The sequence below is a fragment of the Pteropus medius genome, unplaced genomic scaffold, assembly GCF_902729225.1.
Source record: "Pteropus medius unplaced genomic scaffold, Ma_sr-lr_union100, whole genome shotgun sequence".
Lineage (NCBI taxonomy): Eukaryota > Metazoa > Chordata > Mammalia > Chiroptera > Pteropodidae > Pteropus > Pteropus medius.
The window spans coordinates 27497205-27519691 of NW_024349800.1; the positions used below are offsets into that span (position 1 = coordinate 27497205).

General features: G+C 33.9%; 1 long non-coding RNA gene across 1 annotated transcript in view; it reads right to left on the reverse strand.

Moving 5' to 3' along the window:
• Nucleotides 1-6826: 6826 nt before the first annotated feature.
• The window catches only part of LOC120622099 (uncharacterized), a 36031-nt gene continuing 20370 nt past the window's right edge, over nucleotides 6827-22487 (reverse strand). The window contains exons 2-3 of the long non-coding RNA XR_005658422.1: nucleotides 13552-13693; nucleotides 6827-6971 (exon numbers count right to left, since the gene is read on the reverse strand). This is a non-coding gene — a long non-coding RNA (uncharacterized LOC120622099). The remainder of the gene's footprint in view (nucleotides 6972-13551; nucleotides 13694-22487) is intronic.

The following is a 22487-nucleotide window of genomic DNA, read 5'->3' on the forward strand; positions in this document are numbered from 1 at the left end:
CCATACTGTAGCAGCAGATTAGAGAGCAGGTATCACCACTCAACTAAATCTGCAAAATCCTTTGCAATTCCTTTGGAATTTTTATTAAAGCCCATGTTGTTGGTACCTTGCTCACTGATAATGCTTCATCTTCTGTAGCCAAATTCACAAATATCTTTATTGATAAAGCAATAGAAGTGCCCATCTTAAAAAACAAAGTTTTTTCTTAAGAAATGCTTGAATACAAATTGATTTCACCAGGGAAAACCCAAATGCATTGTGTTATGTACACTTAACTTACAACCAATCACTGCTCTTTCACTGTAGTTAAAAAGTAGCCTTTTAAAATTGCTCTGTTCCTTTATATATAAAATGCAATGCAGAAATCTTGCAATGTACCATTCATAATAATAATTTCATTTACTTGTCTCTCTACTCCCTCTTGATTTTTCTCATTTTATCCCCAACATCTGTGGCTTTTCTTTTGTAAGTTGCATTATAGAACTTTACAGTGAGGGCATGATAATGAAAGAAAAAACTAATGGGAAAAAATTATAATCAAGCAAATCATGGCACATTTCTGTGTGAAGCAGTGGAGGCAATTGACAACATTGGTCGTACCTGTAGGAAAAGCTTTTTTCGTGCTAAGGTACACTTTTATGTTGGTAAACTATTAAATCCAGAGTGCACTCATAATGATGTTCTCATAACATAACTATATTCTATGTCCTGAGGTGAGAATAAAGTGACAAAAATCAAAGTAAATTTATAATGAGTACTATAAGAGAGATGCCATAAGTATAAGGTTTACATATTCATGGAACACTCTCGCTACGTGAGATTCAAGGAATCCTTTAAAACAGGGGTCCCCAAATCCCGAGCCTCAGACCGGTACCAGCCTGTGGCCTATTAGGAACCAGGCCTCACAGTAGGAGGTGAGCGGCAGGTGAGGAGCTGGCAAGAAAGGAATATTCATCTGTATTTGCAGCCACTCCCCAGTGCTAGCATCACCGCCTCAGCTCCACCTCAGATCATCAGGCATTAGATTCTCATAGGAACAAACACTGGTCCCTGGTGCCAAAAATATTGCTAACCGCTGTTTTAAAAGGTTAGTTTCCAAAATATGCTTAACCAATCACTTTTTACTTTCTCTATTTTAGAGAGTTGTGATCTGTGATAGAGGAAAGAAAAGTGGTTTGCACATATTAGCATAATAAATAGAAGAGCTAAGCTGATAAAATGTCCATTTCCTCTTCCTGAAAAAAGCATCCCAGTTCTTTGCCACCCTCTGTTGAACTGTTTTTATGGAACTGAAAAGCCAATGAGTGGGCCTATGAATCAAGATAGCTCAATCAAATTAGATTCTTCTTGGAATTAGAATCTTGAGCAGTGTGTCACAGAATAGACACTAGCTAAATTTGACTCCTCTGGAAAACATTTTATTCAAGTCATTATTTGGACATTTCTAACGCCATAGAAGCTATTCCTCACAAAGGGCTCATTACATTTTCAACTAGCTTTTATTGGTTGAAAGTTTTAATCTTTAATGTTAAACCTAATCTTGTAACTTCCACTTTTTGGTTGGTCTAAAATCTGTCACGACATTATCTAATGCATCTTCCATGACAGTATATTAATTATTTAAAGACCCTATCATAATCTCCCTTGTCTTCTCTCTGCCAAGCATCCTACTCTATTCAAATGTTTCTCATGGACTTAGTTTCTGGATCTGTCATTATATGGATTCAACTCTTTGGGACACCAGACATTTTATGTCCTTTTTAAGTTGTACATTCTGGAAAAGGAGCCTAAAACATGTGACTGTGTCAAATATACAGATGTCTTTTTCTTTCCTAATCTATAACCTGGGCTTCTGTTAATCATTCCAAAACTGCTTATTTTGAAAACCACATTACACCACAGTTTTCCACTAAGCTTGCCGTAAACTGAACTCTTCATATATACATATTTTTTTCTTCTGCAAGAATCCTTAGTTCTTAAGCTTGCAATTAATCTTTTCAACCTTCATACAAGATGCTATATTTATTTATGTAATAAACAAAATGTTCTTCACAAACCAGGTGCCTAACAAATGACTTTACCTCTCTTTCACATCTCTTACCACAGAAGTAATGTTATGTTTATTATGTAATTATTTGAGAGCAGGGCTCATATATATTTTTGGTCATCATTATATTTCATCACTTAGCAAAGTGGCTGACATACAGTAGTTGCTCGAGAATACTCTCTGCATAATTCTTTGACTGCGTTGCCATAATGCTGTAAACAAGTTGACTCAGAGAAATTGTTTGGTTACGTCATCAGTCAATTCAGTTAACCAATTGACCTCATGGTGACAATCTGTGCAATAATCTTCCTAATAAAGAGTCAGTGCCATTAAAAACCCAAAGTTAGTGCCAGATTTCCAAAATATGCCCCATCTTACCTAAGAATTTAACCTTTGTACCAAGCAATTAACAATCCAATAGCCTAAAAAGCATTGTTTTTACTGCGTAAAATAGCTGTTCACATGCTTAGTCTCTAAAATGCTGCCTCATAATTAAATTAGTAGGTTCCCAATACTGGTGGCCACTGCTATCGCATGTAAGATTCAAAGGAGAATTTATTTTCCTAGTTTTACTAACTCATAAAAATTTTGATTTGAATATGTACAATTTGCATACGATCCATTCTTGCTTCCCCAATTAAGTAAAGGAAAATTTAAAGACATCTCAAGAAAAATAACTGTTTAAGAGAATAATATAACTTACAAATAAATTATAGGTACTATTGGTAGAGATAAACTTCTCTGCAAACTAAAATTTCTAATTAAAATTGGGCTGTCACAATTTTATAGTATATAAAGGCTAAAGATAATCTTTTATATAATATACCAACTTGAACATATTATTTCATAAATTAAGCTTAAAATTCCAAATAATTTTAGAATTTGGGAAGCTTTTGATCATTTTTCGAAATCTTCATATTTATGGAAGACTAGGCAGACAAATCTCCTGCTCTTTAATAACCTAACATCAGGTACTTCTTGGAAACAGGACACAATAGAGAGAGGAACTGTTTATGAGTCAGAGAAACCTGTGCTACTGTCAACTTGAATAAGAGCCATCTGATATTTCTGGTGATGAAAACCTTTCAGTGAGGTGAAACAGGCCACGTTCCATTCCTTTTATTTTCAGAGATGAGATGGATTTGAAAACCATAACCTGGCTTCTTGATGCAAGGACTCGCCACATGAGATAATCTCCAGCACATTACTATTGGCAAGCAGATCTTTCACCCTTTTGTCTCCATGCATTACAGAAAATGTTAAATCAGTTTGGTGTCCATATAAACTTTTGATCCTAGGAATAGCCTAGGGTACCATCATTATCTTCCCGAGGACCATGTATAGGCCTTCAGTAGGTAGTACTAATTTAATTTCTTTACTAGAGGAAAAAGTAGCTGATTTTCTAGATCAATATTTGATTGAATATGTTTGAAATGTTGGCAGATAAAGGCCCTTTTCTGGTCCAAAGACTTTTTGAACCACAGAGGTATAGCGTTCTAGCTCCCCTGGGATTTGAGTGGAAGGAGGTCTCAAAGATCTGTAAGAAGCCTTCCTGCCTTTCCTTGTGTTCTTCCAGCAAGACTCTCTAAAGGTTGAGATGAGAAAAAGATAAGATCAAGAACTGGAATGTCTTTATATCCATTTTTTTAATCTTTCCTGGGGCTTCTCTTAACTAAAAATAATCGTTTATAACACTAGTTTACAAAAAACTCCTATAATAGGATGGTAGAAAGAAAGCCCATCTGATCAGCTTTAAGGAGATTTCCCAGTGACATTGGCAAATAATTTGAGACCTCAGATTCTATCAGTTTCCACTAATTAAACAAGAATGCCCACGTATTATCAAAAGGGGAATGAATACAAATTATAATGCTGAGGCATTAGACACAGAGTAGAACTTGACTTGTCCAGTTAGATTGATACATAAAGAGTTTTTTTACAAACTGTATTGGTTTTGTAAAGACATTCACAAAAGAAAAATGAAAATTAGGAAAAAATTCTTTCCATACATTATTTAACTATACAAACAAAAAATCTGGTTCAGACATATATATATATGTCACTGTAATCATTATTTTTCATTTTAAAGTTTTACCTAACTTATCAACTCATCCCCAAACAAAACAGCTTACACATGACTGAAAACATGTGTAAACAATGCTGGCAATAACTATTTTCTAAGTCTGCATATGAAACTCAAAGAAAAAATCTTAAAAAGAATGTTTTCCTGTAATTTTTTACTTTGCTGCAGAAATGCACTGCCTAAGCACAAAGAGGAAAGGATACTCACAAATTTTTTCAACTTTATTTTCTATCATTGAACTTTTTCTTGACTGATGGAGAAATTTGCTTCTCCCTAGTCACTGATTTGAACACACAAGTTCATTTTATAAAGGACAGTAACCACTGCATGCAAAGCCAACTGCAACTCCTTAGAAATGCAAACTCCAAAGGACTTATTTTCCATAGGTTAAGCTCAATTACTTCTCTTATTTTGAGATGGGAGAATTATGGTCATTTAGTGTTTTCTTCTTTTTTATGACAATTCCTCACAGCTTTGATCTCTATTGATAAAATCATCTTGTCAAGTTAATGATATTTGCAATATAAATTGAACAACTATGCAGGGCATTATATCATATTTCTGAAATGGGCAATAATTAGCCTGTGAAAAGGGACGTAGTTTTTTATATGTTATTTTATAATACCTTGTGCACTACTAGGTATGGAATAGGTAGGTATGAAATAAACACTTAAGTCAATTATGTAGGTCAATTTAATTTTTGAGTTCTACTTTTAAGGAAAGTCATAATTTGAATTAAATAAACCAAATTCTATCTACTATATGTAGAATATACAATTCTAATATTATCAGAGATTGTAATAGAATATTCTTTCACAGTGCTTATACATCAAGGAGCATAACATTATAGGCCACTGCTATAAGCAGAAGGATCTTAAATGCAAACTCAGATTGTCCCGAAATCTTTGATTTAGAATCCTTGCTTCAGAGTCTTCTTGCAACTAAAACTTCCCTCATCAACAGGCAGCTCTGATTGTTAGTCCTTAAGAGAGTTTCTATTTTTTTTTATGGCCTAAAAAGAAGAAAAGAAAAAAAGCAGTTGAGACAAGTTGTTAGAAAGTTTATGAAAATTTAGAGTGACTCCAGCAGGAGATATAAAGTATTTTGTATACCTTTTCTTAATATTATTGTTAATAAAAATATGACTATATTTCCCCAAAACTTTATGTATTGTAAGGTTTGACTTACATATTTTATATTAGAAGTCCTTTCATATGCTAAGATTTAAGGTTTTAAATCTTTGTGATAATTTTCTTTTCTTATTTTATCATTGCCACAAGCAACATAGATCATTTGTGGCAAATTATAGGGTTTCCTTGTGACACTATAGCCTTGCCCAAAATTCTACTATTTGGATATTTTAATTTTAAATTCATATTATCAATGGAGTTTTCATTATTTCTAACATCATAGTCAACCTAGAAATCAAATTTTTAAAATGCCTATTTTAGCCCTGATTACTTCCCAAGTGACTCTGAACCCGGGGATGTAAAGGTTTCGAGAAAGATACAGGTCTGATAGAGAAACCAACTAATGAGAGCAGAGCATTTCATCCATACCAAGCACACTCTGTTGAAGCTCAACAGATTATTTGAACATTATTCTGAAACAGTGATGTTAACATAATCCCATTAAGGTGAATTTAAACTTATACATGTGTAATAATACTAAAAGTGGCATGATGACAAATATGATTAAATAATTCCATTTAACCATATCACATAAATATTTGTATTGATATGAATCAAAGAAACACTTTTCTGAAGAATCTGAATGGTTATTACATAGATCTTTTAAATTTCTCAGCTTACTAATCATTTTCGTTTGTTTACTTTTGCTGATGAATTTGTGAGAGATTTTAAGACAGCTGAATTTTACAAATGAAATTATGTCTGGAGGCACTGTGATGTACTTATTATACTTACCATTTGTTTTGATTACGTGATTAGCATGTTCTTATTCATGCTATAAGAAATAAGATATGGTTAATTACATGACTTTTAATTACAATGAGAATACAACAAAAATCTGCCATTTATTTATTCTTCATCTGCTACTGTTACCTATATAGTACTCTTTTTGATGATCAGGATTGAATGGTCTTAGAACAAAGATGAACCATGGTGGGTAGTATAAATTCACTCCTAATATTTGTCATAAATAAAAAAATACAACACATACTGAAAAAATTTGAGGAAACTATGATATATATAAAGTATTCTGAATTTTTACATATAAAATATTCTGATGAATTTTAAGTAGTTTGAAATCAGTTATCCTTTTCCTTGATATTCATATTCTGGAATGATTACATTAGCCTTTAAACTAGGTAAATAATCTTGAGCAAAAAAATAAATAAATAATAATAATACTGTGATTCAACATTCTGGGTATATGTTAAAGCCTGTAACCAAGCGATGGTTATTCTCCACTTACTGAAGCAAGAAATTCCCAAGAGTGCTGGAAGTAAAGATATGGTTCAATGAGAGCAGAAGAGAAAATCATGGGACCCATATAGTCAAAGTTGCCTTTGAGACTACACCAGGTGGGTTAAGCCCTGTGTACTGGGACTCCTTCATTACACCAAAAACAAAACAAACAAACAAACAAACAAACAAAAATCACTGCAACCAGAGTCCCATCAGGTAGACAAAACACAGTTGCAAGATATTCAGGACACAGCCATTTTTCTGGAGTCAAACAAAAAGGGTTGGTCATCTGAGAAGTGTCCATGCTCATCTTGGGGATGAGGCTTCTGGATACAGTCAAGGCAGGATGGCACCATCTCCATCACTGGATGGGAATTTAGGACAGGCTTTCAAGCCAATAGCATCATGAGTACTGAAATAGAAAGAAAGACACAGATGATGCCTATTGTTTCAGGAGATCTACCAGAAGTGTGTAACACTTTATGCTTTATACCAGGAAACAAACATTGATACCGATAGCATAATGCTCAATGATTTCTCCAAAAGCTACAAACTGGGGAATATTTTAGATGATGTCTTCATATAACTTCACAAATAGGAGCAATGATTTAGGTTCATGAAAGCAGGGGATATGAATTATATAGTTCTTGGTAGTTATCTGGACCCACATATTATAGATTGAATATGGTATATTGAATAGAGCACAAGTTAGAGGGCCTGCTTTCCTGTCTTAGTTCTTGTCAATAATTGCATTGCTTTGGGAAAGCCAGATCAGTATAAGCCTCCATGTCCTCATTTATAAAATGAAAATGAGGAAATCAGTCAGGATGATCTGTACGATCTCTCAAATAATTCCATGGTTCATACATTTCTGGTAGATTTCTTGTGACAATAGGCATTATCTCTGTTTTTTCTTGTCCCTCCTGATTTCAGTAGCTGTGTTACTATTCATTATTGTGTATAAGCTGATTTTTCTAAATCACTTGTCTTTTAAAGATTAGTAACTCTTCCACTATTCCTTAAAGAAGTTGATCATATCCAACAGTTACTCTAAAAGAATAGAAACTAAGCACCCAGCAGTGATATTGGATATGCAGTAGTCTCCAAAAGGATAAAAATAAGCCTGGCAAAATCTTTGTTTTGTACCTGCCTCCAATACATTTGCGAAAGAGTGTTAATGAAAAATGAGAGTGATGTTTCCATCACACATTTTTGGATTACCGTGCAGCAACATCAATTGGAAACCTAATGAAACAGAGACCACCTACAGAGAAGAGATATTGTGTTCCTCTGCCTGCCTGCATCCAATTTCCCAACCGACTGTATGGAACAAGCTGCCTGTTTGTCTGAAGCCCTAATACTGACTGACCATACATTTAACATTAATAATTGGCAGTGCCAATTTCCACTGTCTTTCCCTGATCGAAGTATGTCACAGCACTTCACAATTATGTAGTGATGGTAACAGGCACTTTGCCACTTAGGGCTATCTCAAAATTCCAGCACTGTCTCTTCCCTCAATGATAAATTGTTGGAATGAAACTAGGTCCTGGATAAATTAACTGGTCATTACTCTATTTAAGCCTTTCGGTTGACTAAAGAAACAGGCTATGTAGTCATCAGATAGACCTTCTCCCAAGCAGGGGAATAACAATAAGAAACCTAGTAGGTGAGTTCCCACATGTCAGGGACTGCATAAAAAGGAAAGCCAATGATGTTCCAAATGGAAGTGTTCTAATCTTTGTTTTTGCACCTGTTCAAACTGGCATCTGGTATTAGGCTTCTAACTAGTCAAACATTACTATTTTCTGTCAAGCTGGCTGGGAGAAACAAAAGAAAGACAATATAGTGTAAAGTATTAGTTCATCCCTGTGTGTTATTTCAAAATGTAGCTACTGCGTTTTCTTTGTCAGGCTCCCTACCTGTGCTTATCGTTGACTGAAGTTTATGCTTTTTTTGTTTTTTCTTTAATTTGACTTCTAGAGGCCATCTGGCATTCAGTCTAATTCCCACAATACAGTTTTCTATAAGTCAGTCTGCTGACTACCTGTCAGGTTATAGGATTAAGTTTAAGGTGTTCTTAATTCACTGGGAGATTTTTCGTGGATTTGATCTATTGTATCTTCCTGAGCTCATCCAGTTGTAGATTTCTGCATCTGATTTATGTTTAGCAGGTGTTAGTTTGCTAGAGCTTTCTAAATATCAGCTTCGCAACACAAGGGAGGCTTAGAAAGATACTAGGACTCAAAATTGTATTGTTCCGCAACTTGAAAATGGCCTCCCTGCTGAAATTCAATGTTGAAGAGCTATTTATTAAGTTTAAAAGATGGATATTTCAATATATGGAAAAGTAAAGAGGCTCAAATTCCATCATCAACTCACCAGTTGTGCCTATGTATTCTGTGGCTCTCAGGATATAGTATATCATTTAATAGGTAGGACAACTAAGTGAGTTTAAAAATGCACATTTATCCTTTGCTGTGAATTATCATGAATTTGAATGTTATTTTGTAATGTCCTACTTTTAAGTTGATTCCTTTGTATAAATTTTGTTTTTCTGGTATAAAGCTTAAGTGCCTAATGGAAACCTAGGCATTGTTAAGGATGAGAATAGGGGAAAGGGCCTCATTTAAAGAGTATACCCAATAAAGCATTTTAAAATGCATTATTATACATTTAGAAGATGTATAATATCGAAGAAAACATGAACTAAGGAATGAAGTTCATTTAATAATGAATGTCCACATAAGTGTCTGAAAGCTATTGCAAAATTTTTATTTCTTATGTTATGTGCACTTTAATAAGATTTCCAGATCGGGATATGGTGATTTCCATATTTCTCATGACAATGGGCCATTTGTCTTATCTTTGTGTAAATGATACAACACTTAGTGTTTATTAAACCCATAAAATCTTTAGTCTCATATTGGTCTTTAATATGAATATGTATAATGTAATATATATGTGTATATATATATGTATGATCTTTTATTTTAAGCCACTCTCTGTTTTATAGTTTTTCCTCACTTTAACTACAGGAAGGAAAGTGTTACACACATATTATAGATGAATAATCCAAGATACAGGGAGATTAAGGTACTGTGCCTGTGGTCACACTGAGAGTGAATCAAAATTAAAATGCACAGCTCTGAGTTGCCAGGCCACTGTTCAGCCCCTGGAGCAATGTCACTTTGCACTATAAATTGTCTCTATAATTTAAAAAATTTATAATGTGCTCATCAATTTGCATATCTGAGTATGAATTACAAACATTAAAATTGGCTACAACTCCTCATCACCAAGTTACTAACGAGGAGCACCTAAAAGGTCAAAGTCATAAAAGAACAAAGTAAACAGATATGTGTGCACCTTTTGCTAAACACTGTGCACACAATCTAACGTGTATTCATTTTTTTTGACACTAGGAGATAGTTCAAACCTTGGCTTACTCATAGTAGTTGACTTTGAATTATTAGGAGAAACTATAATGATATTTGAAAATTATTTTAATATGATTCAGACTTGATGCTATCATCTTTAGATACCAAATATTAGGGGGAATGTACTTAGGTACATACAAGTAGTAATAAGATAGAATGTAATTTGTCAATTGGAAATTGATACAAATCTTTTAAAAGTCACTAATATATAAAAAGATCCATGCAGTAGTATAACAAGTATTAAGCACTGACTTAAGTACATTCTGGTTTTGGAATTTCTTGATTTTTATGAACATTTCTTCTATAATAAGTTTTCCACAATTTTCTACCTTCAGCTGTTGCTGTTCTCATATTTTGTCTTATTATGGTTCCATTGTTTGGTTTCTAGTAGTCAATCTCAATGGAGTAATTAACCATATAGCACTGATAAGAATACTAACTCAAGAAATTGTCCAAAAAAAAGAGAGAAAATTTAGAATCTTTTTTTAAAAGGCTGATGGTCTCATAAAAACTGTAATTAAAGTGTGTGTGATTCTGCTTCTGTGTTTGTTACACAGATCTACAGGTCTTGGGTTACAGAAAATGTAGTCCCCTACAGTAGATTATAATGGGAAAGCACTTTTATTCTCTAGTCAGTGATAATAAAACATAACTCCTTAAGGAGTATCTTTTTTTTTTCCTATATTATTCATACCATCTTCCTTTTAAATCTGCTAAGTATAAAATTAGTGTTGTCCTTCAAAGTGCATGAGATTAATTGTCAGTAATTGAACATAGTTTGGGGACTAATTATATTTTTTAAATGATATTAAAAGAATACTACCAGGTTGAGTTTTACAGTTTGCATTTGGTTTTAAAATTATGTAAGTTGAAAGGCAATGGTAAGAAATATTAAAAATCCATTCAGAACTGCTAAAGCAAACTAAGGTTTACTATGTTCTTTGAAAGACAAATGAGTCAAATACTATAATGTAGGAAAAGCAGTAAAAATGACTTTGAAATTAACGATAGAATTAAAGTATCAACTGTTCTTAAAATTGTATGGGTTGACCACATTTTTTTGGAGGTGACCTGACTAGTTAAGGTAGAGCAAACCAGGAAACTAGGATCTTTCTTTGAAAATGTAAGTTATGATTTGACTGTAGAAAGGGAAAAAGTGCATACTCTTCATTGCCTCCTATGTTTTCCAATTTATTTATTAATTTTCAGCTAAAGATTTCTGCTCCCTGAAATATGAAGTAAATGCCCTTTTCCCTATTCTTCTTACAAAGTAAAACTAAAAACTCTGGATGTTATATGTAAAACAAACAAATATCCACTCTTGTGGATGAAAAAAGGTTTCCATGGAAAGTAATCTCACAGGGTGATCTGATCATAAATTCCTAACTGGGCAGGTCATGGTGGGTAGTTATGCCACAGGTATATAAGTTCTTTACTAAAATGCTTATCTTTGCCTTAAGCAAACCCTGCCCATTGTTGCTGTGCATTTAGGTTAACACACCTTTGAAATGCCTCTTTTCAGACCTCTCCTCCTAAAGTGTGACCACACTCAAAAGGGCACATAATTTTCTTAACTATCCTGTAATCTAGTCTTTGCTTTGCTTTCTCCCAGCTCCATGTAATCTTTACATTCTCTCTTTAATTTCAAATGCATAAAAAAACCTGCAAAACTGTTATCCTCCAGAGCATTCGAGATCTTGCTTCTCGACAATCATCATCAGTTTTGTCTCAAATCTGTAGATTTGGACATTTCTTACATTGATACTCTGGAAGGTGGAGAGAAGGCAGGCTGGCTAGGGATGTGTGGACCAAAGTAACAACATGGTAGTGATTTTCCTGGGTTTTCTTTATGCCTTATACATTCCAGACTAGGTGCTGGAGAAAGGCCAGAAAACACCAATGGGTATAGACCATAAAGTCTCAGCAAAAGCCTGTTCTGTCTTGCCAACAGAGCAGAGAGAATGACCTAGCTGGACAGAATTTTTTAGACAATAATTACTCTACTCAAGCAAATATCACAGGAAGAAAAAAAAGAAAAGAAAAAGCTGAGGCGCCTAACTCCTCACTCCACCAGCAAAGGCCAAGTGGGGAGCCTAAACTTCTACACTTGCCTGATTGTCCAAGGCACTCTCCTAAGAGTAGCAAGATAAGAGGAGTAGAAAGTGGAATAATATGAAGAATACATTAAGCAAAATGAAATTAGTGTTACTCAAAACAGAAAAAAAAAGAAAGAAAAATAAGGCTTGAGACTACAAAGAGCTAAACAAATGATACAGAGGCTAAATTTGAGAAATGTTCCCAGACATGTGGAAGATGACACAAAGAGAGAAAATATGAATTAGAATCTAAAGAGTTATAAAAAATAGAACAAACAGATCAGAAACAATATCAAAGATATAACAGAAAAAAAAAAATTTCAAGATCTGATAAGAGAACTAAGACTAGAGATTAACAAGGCTAAACATGTAATTGGCAAAAATTAGGAACAGAGATTAATCCCTAGACATAGCCTACTAAAACTTTGTTTCTTGATGATGCAGGGAATTGTAAGCAATCACTGTAAAAATGCACACATGTACATACATGTATACATGTATATATTTGCTTTTGGAAATAGATTGGCCTCTGCAAAAATAAATATCAGAATATAGTTGAGGAAGTTTCTATAGAACTTTTAGAGGAAAGATTAATGTTCCAGTAATTTTATAACCAATAAGTTATTGTTCATGTGGAATAGCACCTAGAAGACATTCTCAGATACCAAAAGACACAGAAGTATAATTTCTAAAATATTACTAAAATATGTTCTTCTACTGAAAAATGAATCGATGATAAATTCTGTCAGCTAGGGATGAAAAATGAGAACCAAAATCAGTGAAAGATAGCAACAAGTAGAGAAAAATAAAGTAATCATAAAAAAGTTTATATTATCACAATGGTTAAAATACAGAATAAAGAATCAGAAAAAGAAAACTTTTTTAATGATAGTATTTATGATTCTAAATTAAATTAGCAAAAACTAGTAAAAAGGAAGAGTGGAATGAGAAAACACAAAGTTTCTTGACTTCCCTAAAAAAATAAGAGTCATCGCTCATTATTTTAATTTTGCTAGTAAGATAAATATAGGTTTAACTTTAAGACATATAGTATATTTTAAAATGAGATGTTTATTTCACAAATCATTGAAGTATACAACAGAATACAGAATGCAGTACATATCACAAAAGAGCTTTTGCCAATAAATAACAATTGAAAAACAAATAGCAAAGAATCATAAAAATAGAAAAAGCTAAAGAATCATTTAAATTTGAGTAACACTAGCTGCTATAAAAGTTTCTAAGAATTTAGTACTTTTACACAATAAAAGTCTGCTTTTTGCTTACAAAACAATCCAATGTGCACATTAGTGCTAGATGGGGTTGCTGCATTGGGTCAATCAAGGAATTAGCTGACAGAATTCTGTCATCTTCAGTTTCGAATATCACCCCGAGCATTGACATTCAGCCAGAATATGGGAGGAGAGTGAGGGTGAAGAAGACATACTTTACTCACACTTATGGCACATAAACATTCAGCACCTTAGCTGAACAGCATTTTGGGGGCAACAACTCTATATTATGGGAGAGGAGCACACATCTTCAGTGAACAGCCAGCCATCTTCACCACAGCCATAGATGTAAATGATTTCATTTAACTAAAAAGCAAAGATTTCCCAAGTTAGATTTAAAAAATAAAATAAAATAAAAAACACAATTGATGGTTTAAACAAAACAATAAAGATAGGCCAAACATAAAGTGAAAGGGACTTAGGTAAAACAAACTTAAGCAAATGGAAATAAAGGTGGTAGTATTCATTTCAAAGTAGAATTTACAACATGATTCACTTAAAAGTGAAGATGTTACTTTTTCTCCTTTTTTCCCTTTAAAAGAGAAATAAAATGACCCAAATTCAAATAAGGGTGTAGTTAGGTCCTCCTTTTTGGGCAGGATTCTGCTTCTCAGCTTAGCAAGCACAGGGTTACTCTGTAGTATCTTGCTACTACCTTGTTGGTACCATCTCACACTCCTGAAGCTACTTAAACTTCCTGTCCTCATATTTTTTCTCACAATATGTTACCAGCTCTCATCTCAGGCTATTTATTCTACTGTATGCACCACTTGCCCACAGCCATGCCCTATAGCACCCCTGGCTGTCTTTGACCATCTGACACTGAGCCCTTTTTTGTCCTAATGGTCTTGACATCTACCAGGCTTTTGGCAATGTCATCTTTCCTCATCAAACGGTCTTCTGATCTTCAACCACGGACTGCATTCTTTCTGAGCACCCTGTGGATTGGCCCCACAGATAGATTTTGACCTACCCAAAGCCAGTTTTCACATGGCAACTGATATTAAGTCCCAGTTAACAGGGTCAGAATGACAAAATAGCTAAGGAAAAAACTGTTACAGAACAAAAAAAGAAATTAACATAATTATGCTAAGATATTTTAACTTAGTGCTATCAATCTAGGACAAGGCAATTTGGCTCAAATAAATAAAATCTTAAAGAATCAAAACGAGTAACTTAGAGTTCCAATATATCAAAAATTATACCACCCAAAGGTAATGTAAACTTTCTTAGCATCTTCTGGAATGATATCTACGCATTAGTATATATATTTTTTTAATTCTGGGGAAAAAGTGTAATTTCAATTGCTACACATGAAAACAATTCTATACTAATTGAAACAGTAAAGTTCTGGTGTAAAAAGATAGGTCAATAAAACAGAAAGAGAGCCTCTAAATACAGTGTATGATGTATAGTAAATTAACCAAAAGGCTTCGCAATTCAGTTGGGGAAGAAAAGGCTTACCAATGTCTAGTTTTGGGGTAATTGGTTAGCAATTTAGGAATAGGATCAATTTTGACAATATACTACTACTTTTTAATTTATTTCTCAAAAACTGAGAACACTCTGTCAAATACGGGACCAAGGATGAAGGAAAGCAGAAAAGAGAGGTGGGATGAAATGAACTGACCTCTCTTCAACACTAATTCACCTAAAGCATTTCACTTTTTAATTTTTATAAATTAAATTTTCATGTAAGATTTTGTTCAAAGAAAGAGGTTTTCATCAAAAAGAAAACAAAAAGTTTGAAAATTTGCCATACATTAAACTACATTTAGAAGAATAAAATATTATTAAAAATAAAACACTGAAAATCCAAGAGAACACATAATTCACTAACATTAAAAATCTGAAATAAGTAGAATTCTCCCAATATAGATGTAATAGAATACGACATAGGAAAGACTGAAAGATGATTAAATAAAAATTTTGAACTTTCTTTACATCAAAATAAATCAAAATAAAAATATTTTAAGAACTTATTTGTATCATATGTGAATTTTAATGTGTTAATTCCTTACTTTTACATAAATGAATTAAAAATATAACAAAGTCAAATTTAGAAGAAAGCAAATTCTTTGGACAGCTATGTCCAAAAGGGAAAAAATCATGATAAACATCACAACAATAAAGAGATTGTGGATGCAGAATTTCAATCCACTTTTTGCATAATGGAAGGTGGGTGGAGGAGAGATAACTTGTGACAGAACAAAGAGGGAGCAGGGGCCTAGAATATGTGGAGTGGGCTGACTGATCTATCCCACTGCACCCCATGGTTGGACCCTCAGACATCAAGGAGTGAGACATGGAGCTGGAAAGAAAGAACTGCAGAGGCAGAACTCAGTCTGTACACAGAATTCAGTCACTGCTGTTTATATCCACCCCATCTCACACCCTCCTTCATACACATGTACATGCACACACATGCAGAATCCCCAGAAGTCAAGCATTTATTGCCAACTTAAAAAAGAAAAACAAAAACACAGTTTCCTTTTTCAAAGAAAATGAACCTCTTCTCTGGGGAGAATACAGGAGTGTAAAAAAGCTGCCCCATAGCAAAGCCTTCTTTCCTTGCTTTAGGGCCTCCCAGCATGGTGCTGACTCCTGCCCCACTCACCCTAAAGAGAAGCATGCCAGTGGATAAACTCTACTCATGTACACATAGCTCACAGTCATTTTTTTTGTCACATTCTTAAACACAAATAGATAAAAAGGGATCACTTGGCACTGAGTGAAGCCTATAATATGAAAGAGGATGATCACGAAATAGGAACAGAAATGACCATCAAAGAAAGACAGAATTCAGCATACAGAAAATAAATTAAGCAAAACAATCTCTAATAATACCTCATGAATATTTTATAAACTATGTATCCATACTGAATCCATGCTATTAAAAGATGAAGGTCAATCAGAGAACAAGAAAAACTCATAGAAATTAAAATTAGATGACTAAACAAAGAACTACCAGTAGCAAACAAATAAGTGAGAAAATGACAGCATCATAAGTATGCAAATTATGCTTAACACAAAAATGTCCTGCTTTGTCTCACTATTAAATTAACAAAAGCAAAAAAAAAAAAAAATTAATGAAAATACTCAATGCTGGGGAGGATGCAATAAAACTCTGTTGTATTACATATTTATACAATTCTTTGAAAATAATTTGACAATATATAAAAAGAGACATGAAAACAAACTTTTAGCCTAGTAATTTTGTTTTGTTTTTATCTGAGTGGACGATATAAGGAAATTAAAACAAAATATTGACAAAATTAAGTGCCCAGATATGGTATTTAGAAGTGTAAAATAGTGCCCTTGGAATAGCTATTCTTGAGTGAGCCTTCAATATTCGCAGGTACTTCTGAAATATCCACCAAAGGGTACTGAGGATGTTTAAAAATCTCACTCAATACTACCCTTGTAGAGTTTACTCTTGGAAGTGAATTGTTTTGGTTTTTCTTCTCATAATTACTAGGCAATAAAAAGTTGTTCCTAGAAGAAATAATGCCTGGGATAGGTTTTGGAAGATGAGTAAGAGTTAAACAGAGTAAGAAAAGTTAGATTAACACTTCAGACCACAGAGAGAGCATGAGCAAGTGTGTAAAGCATAAAATAGTATAAAGTGCATGAGAAACTAAAAGTGGCTTAGAGATCCTCATGCTTAAACCATTGAGCTAGGAGTGGCTAGAGATGAGGCCAGGGAGGCAAATAGGGAAGTGCCAGATCAAGGAGGGCCTTATGATATACCAGGCTAAGAAGATTTGACAATAGGTAATGAAGAGCCATAAAAGGGTTTAAGCAGAGGACTGACAATTTCAGATTGTGTTTTGACCCATCGCCATTGCTACCTAAAAAGGGGAAACTCTATTTCCTCTCTCTACACTCAATATTTCTTGTCACCAAATGCGTGAGGTTTTTCCCACACCAAGCAATTTGACCCTCCAGTGGATGCTAACTGGGTATACTGCAACTTAACTCAATTCTGACACTATCTACCTGGAGATAACATCAGATCCTACAGGTTGAGGCCTCAGGCCCACAGACTCTCCTCCTTCTATTTCATACACCAATGATAAGTCTAGGTTATTACCTGTCCTTCTGACCAACGGGCTTAGAATTGGGAGTTCCCATGACCCCCTCCTTAAGTTTGATAATTTGTAAGAATGGCTCACAGAACTCATGAAATCTGTTTATTTACTAGATTATCAGTTTATTATAAAAGGATACAATTTAGGAATAGTCAGATGGAAGAGAAGCATAGGACAAGATAAATAGGAAGGGGCATGGAAATTCCTCGCCATCTCCAGGTGTGTCATCCTCCCAGCACCTGCATGAGTTCACCAACTGGAGACTCTCCAGATCCTTTTGTTTAAGGTTCTTTATGGAAGCTTTGTTATGTAAGCATGATCAATTAAACTGGTATTTATCACTAACTCAACTCCAGCCCCTCTCCCCTCCGTGCAGGGCAGGAGGTGAGGCTAAAAGTTTCAACCCTCTAATTACAGTGTTGATTCCCTTGGCAACCAGATGCACATTCTTGTTGAAAGGGGCTTGTTATGAATGACAAAAGATTCTTTTTGCTCTTATCACTTAGATTTAGCCAATGGTTTTAGGAGCTCTGCCAGACTAAGTATATGTTCTTATTATAAATCACAAAATCATACTACAGATATAGTAGAAATAAGTGGGGAGTAAAAGGCGGTGTGGGAGATAAGTTCAGTTTAGGATATGTTACATAAACAGTTATTTTGGAACATCTAAAGGGATATGTCTAAAAGGAAGTTGGATATATAAATATAAAGGGAAGGGAATAGGTTAGGACTAGAGACATTTTTTTGAAGTCGTTAACATTATAAGTGGGAGTTAAAACCACAAAAATGATACAATTGTGCTAGGGAGTATGTAAAAGAAAAAAAAAATAACGATAGTACAAAATGGAACTTTGTGGGCACCAGTATGAAAGAGGCAGGCAAGGAAAAAAAATCTACAAAGAAATGAAGAAAGAATGGACAGAGGTGAAAGGGGAGAATGGAATAAGAGTAAAAAGTCAAGCAATGTAGTAGAGAGTTTTGAAAAAATGTCAGTAGTGTTAAGTAGAGTAGAGCAATTTATTATGATAGGGACTAGAACACGACCGTTGGACCTACTTACTTGAAAGCCACTGGTAATTTTTTCTCCTAGCACTCATCTCTGCATAACCTAATTATAGGAACTTTGAGTGTTGGAGAGTTACAGGAAGCAAGAGTCACCTCCTCTTTAAAGGCAGCTGATTAAACAATAAAGGAGAGTGGTAGAGGCAAGTAGGGGAGAGTATAAGGAGTATGTGCATGTGAGGGGGACATGGTTATTGGTATTGTTTTGTTCATTTAGTGCTTGGAGACACAAATGTATTTATAGGATAAGGAAAATAAACAAAAGAAAGTAAAACATGAAAATAACAAAAGAGTGTAATCTTGGAGTAGACCACAAGCACTGAGATCTAAAGCATAGGAAGTGGGGTCTTAAACAGGAAATAGTAGACCTTAACCTTTGAGATCTGAGATAAGCAAATTAGTATGAACGCAGGTATAGATACACTAGTTGTGGAGGGAAGTGGAGGGAGATGGAGGTGGGGAGAAAGGGAATAAACTGAGGTCTTAAACCTCATCATCTTAATTTTTCTGTCAAGTAAGAGGCAATTTCATTTCGATAAGGAAGTTGGAGAATATGGTAAAATGCTAAAGTGTCGCTGAGTTTAAAAGAGAGTCAACAGGTTGTAATTTTAGGATTCAGGGTTGGCATTGAGGCCTCAAGACTGGAAACAATAAATGGTAAATAGTGCCAATCTGAATCATCCTGAGGTTTTTCTCCAGCTAGTCTTAGTATCCAAAGAGTAGCAGAGAAAATGATTTGTCAGATTGGCCAGGGTGAGATGTTGCTGAGTGGATATGCTAGAGGAATAGTGGTTGAAGAGCTTGGAGAGAAAATAGCTGATGTGATGAACCATGTAATTAAGGCCAGGTATATAAATTAGGCCATAGTGGGTGGGGCTAGTAGATTAGGTAAAATTGATCAGTCATGGGATTTTTAGCAAATAAAGAGCAGGTATAGTAAGAGTTGGCCTTTACCAACAATGGATTTGTATTATTATTATTATAAGAAAAAATAATTTGCAGGTTTTTTTAAGTCCATCATCAATTGTAAGTATGGGAGTACTTTATATTAATATAGCATCCAAGAATTAAAAATGTATTTTCAGATTATAGTAAGAAAGATAAACTAGTATTAAATAGAGAATATATGACATAGAGAAATACCTTTGTGATGTTCACAAAATATGTACCACTTTGCTTTATTATTTGCCCCAGACCGGGAAAAAAAAGCCTTTCCAGGAAGTTCATTTTAAAATTCACACATTTTCATCTAGGTATTATAGTTACTGTGACAAAATAAGTATGAATAATTTTCAGCACAAACCGACAAGACTTTTGGCTCACCTGTTTTGGGATTTAACCAAATGAATACCTGGGAAAATTATAAAAATTAAAAGATATATGTTAAAACATTTAAAAGTTAACATTTTAATGGCATCATTCTGGTAGGGAGCCAGTGAATTTTTCTTTGACTTCAGTGAATTTTTCACTTATGTGAAATATTTTCAGACTTTTTATTACTGACTACAGAATATGTGAAGACAGTTTATTCATTCATTCATTAATTTATTTATTCATTGATTTATTCATTCAACAAGTAACTTTGAATGTCTGGTATATACTTGATATGATGCTAGGGGCTAAGATTTAGACATCTTTGTTTGCCTTGCACTAGTGACATGCAGCCAAGGAAACTGTTTAGTTCTTAGCAAATCAAGACTATCCTACAAAGGTAAATAAAACACAATACTTTGTCACAGGACTTCCCAGACAATTAATCAATAACTATAATGTAATGTATTTATATGAGTCCACAATTGTTAACCCAAACCTCTTGGGGGCCAGATGTGTTTCAAATTCCTCACGTTTTAGAAAAATAGTGTTGTGCATGTGCCATAAATGCCAACCCCCAGTGTGTTCTGGAAAAGTACTCCGATAGTCAACAAACACATTACCATTTACACTTTACTATTTATAAACACATTACTATTTCCAACTTTCTCCATCCTACTTTCACCATCCCTCCATTGTTCTTTCCTCTTCTCTCTCTCTCTCCCTCCCTCATAGGTCTGGTCTTTCCCTCAAATATATTTGCACCAGACACAAAAGTCTTTTATTTTTCAGAGCTTTTTAGATGTTATAACTGCAGATAAGGTGTTCTAGTTCTGTAAGGAATAGGCTGTCTACAGGTTGATAGGGGATCACGTAGGAGCCAAAAAGGAGAGAGATTTAGGAAAGTTTCCTAGTTATGGTGAATCTTGAGCTGAGTTTTGAAGGATAGTGAACTATTAGCCTGTAAATGAGGAGGTAGTAGTGTTTAAAATAAAAGACGTTTACTTGTCACCTTTTGAAACCATTAATACATACCATAGATTAATCCTAAATTGGGTTTTCTCTGAGTTTTCTCAGAAAACATTTAACAAGAGTTTCTGAAATGGAACAATTTACACTTGATGCTTTGATATTAACTTCCAGTAAAGTCAATGCCTCTACCTCCCTGAAAAAACTATTTGACTATTAAAAGAAACTCTTTGTTTAGAGGTAGAGTGCTATGTGAGAAATGGGGAAAATTAATACATCTAAGCCATATACAGATATGGATTAACTGAAGAATTATTAACCCAAATATCAATGTTCCTCATTACTAGAATTTAACTGAAGCTAAAGGTGTTTGTATTACAAAAAAAACTTTTTGCCCTGAAAGAAAGAACTTTTTAGGGAAAATGCTTATCTATCATTTTGTGCACTAGCATAAGCATTTGCTAATTCGAATCTAATAAAGCCCTCTCCATGAATGCATCATTAATAAAATCTTCAAAATGGCTTCTCTCAACATTTTCTTTTTGATTTTTCATGATTTAATTAGAAACATCTTTTAAAAGGCTGGTTTTACTATGATAGTATCACATCTGCGTTTTCAGCAGTATGCAGTTTAATCACAACGGGTTATAAAGTGAAACTCCCAGTACTTATCGTATTATCTAGTAGAACCCACACATTTCGTACTTTTAGTGCCCCTGAGTCATCATCTTATATTTGTTCATCAACATTTTAACTGCCCCTCTTAAAAAATGTAATTTGATGGTTAATTTTCTAAACTTGTTATTCTTTTATTTCTTTTCAAAGTAATGCCATTTCATATGCCTTTGATATGCTTCATCCTGCACCTGAACCCTGTTCTCTCAGGGTGCTTCAGGAGAAGTCAAAAGTTATTTCACTCTTTTTATCTTATATTATTTTTGCAATTTTTGTTTAGAGACTTCAGAAACCTAAATTCTTCTAAGAACTAAGTTTTATGGTCATCAGTAAAAATGAATTAGCTATTCTGCGTCATATCATTGGATAATTTTAGAATATATACAAACACTCTGGTAGAAGTATTGAAATTGATAGCATGAGATTAAAGGTGTATATATATGTATATATGTATATATTTGTATATATGTATGTATATATGTATATATTTATGTATATATGTATATATTTATATATGTGTATGCGTATATATGTGTGTATAAACATGTGTGTGTGTGTTTATACACACACACACACACACATATATATATATAACACTGAATACTTTGACAGCCAAATAAATTTTCTTTCATTATTTTCAAAGGAATAATTTCTTTTTCTTATAAAGAATAATTATTGTTTCTTTAATACTCAAAGAATGATGAAAACAGTTTGTAGGTTAAGAGCTGGTTTGAGAGCTTTTCATTCATTGTTACTTGTCCAGAACAGAATCAAACATGTATAAAATGGGTCACAAACCTGCTGATGAAGAGCTAAGGCTGCTAGCTGCCCACCCACCCCGACCCTACTTTCTCCCTCATTCCATTGTTCTTTCCTCTCTCTCTCTCTACTCTCTCTCTCTCTCTCTTTCTCTCTCTCTCCCTCTCTCCCTACTCTTAAATTTCAGAGAAAAAGAGGGAGCAAGTTATTTAGACAAGTATGTATTGTTA